Genomic DNA, 1,276 nt, shown 5'->3' on the forward strand with positions numbered 1-1,276 from the left:
TAATTGGGGCAACCACCAGTTCAACTATGTCTTTTAATGTCATAAGAACTTGCCAAGCAGGATCACCCTCAGGTACCCGCGAACCAACAATAAGTGGCAACAACCGTATCAAGGCCCAATTTTCATGGGCATTTCCACCTATAGTTTTGCGACTACTGTAGTTTTGAAGGATTTCTTGAGGGCTATTGGCTCTGTCCGATCCCTTATAGCAGGGGTGGGGAACCTTTTTCATATTGAGGGCCATTTCAATTTTTAGAAAGTCCTCCGAGGGCCATACTATTATGAACACATACCTAGGGATGCAAAAAAAAAAAAGACAAAAAAAAGTCTATAACCAGTGTGTTACTAAGTCTCATGATTGCTGCATTTGAATTTGAATTATTTATTTAACACACATGCATATAAAATCACCAAAAAAAATAGAATAAAATGACAAACAAGTAAAATATGTTTTCATGATCATACAAAACAATGAAAAAAGAGGTGCAGAGTTGAGGCAAGAGACCCGTAAGGGCCTGTTCGAGGCCTCTACTCAAAAAAACTGCAATACAACAAGATAATCAAGAAAATAAATGAAAAGAAAGAAAGATAAAGACAATAATAATAACAACAACTAGAAAGCACTCGGAGAGCGCAGACCTCCGCCAAGCGCAACAATTCCTGGCATATTGTGATTTCCACCATAAATATTAGTCCCACATATACTTTGACTACATATGTAGATTCCTTGACCATAAAAACATACCGTTAGCCACTGGAATCATAACAATATATGTCTTAGTTCAATAGTTATTCACGAAAAAAAATTCACGCTTTGAAACAATTTTACTTTGTCCGGCGCGAGCGCCTCAGCGGCGGCTACGAGGCACTCCTTCACGAACTCTCCTTTGGCGTGAGGTTTCAGCTTCGTGGCTATTAATTCACTCACCACAAAACTTGCACGCGTAATATTCTCTCTGTCGGTACATGGTCGTGTGAAAGCTGCTTGTTGAGCCTCCAAACTCCGACGAAGAGCGTTAATTTTATCCAAACTCATCTGTCCTTTCAACTCGTCGAGTTTAGCGTGTTTCGCTATGCATTTTTCGTCCGTGTCAATCAGTCCAGCCCACTACGTACATCACATGCTGTGTTCACTGACCCTGACCTTGACTCGGACATAACATAACCGTCCGTTTTATCTCAGAAAACGGGAAAATATTTCCTCTTGTTACGAAAGAAATTTCAGGATACGAAAGGCTAAAATACGCTACCGCTGCTACTCGCAGCTCGCGGAGTT

At 40.6% G+C, this 1,276-nt stretch overlaps 1 long non-coding RNA gene across 1 annotated transcript; it reads left to right on the plus strand.

Moving 5' to 3' along the window:
- Positions 1 to 202: 202 nt before the first annotated feature.
- Positions 203 to 789, plus strand: LOC130533990 (uncharacterized). The gene is made up of 2 exons (XR_008952763.1): positions 203 to 341; positions 581 to 789. It is a non-coding gene; the product is annotated as an uncharacterized LOC130533990 (long non-coding RNA).
- Positions 790 to 1,276: the final 487 nt, after the last annotated feature.

The sequence above is a fragment of the Takifugu flavidus genome, chromosome 11 (assembly GCF_003711565.1).
Source record: "Takifugu flavidus isolate HTHZ2018 chromosome 11, ASM371156v2, whole genome shotgun sequence".
NCBI classification, from domain to species: Eukaryota; Metazoa; Chordata; class Actinopteri; order Tetraodontiformes; family Tetraodontidae; genus Takifugu; species Takifugu flavidus.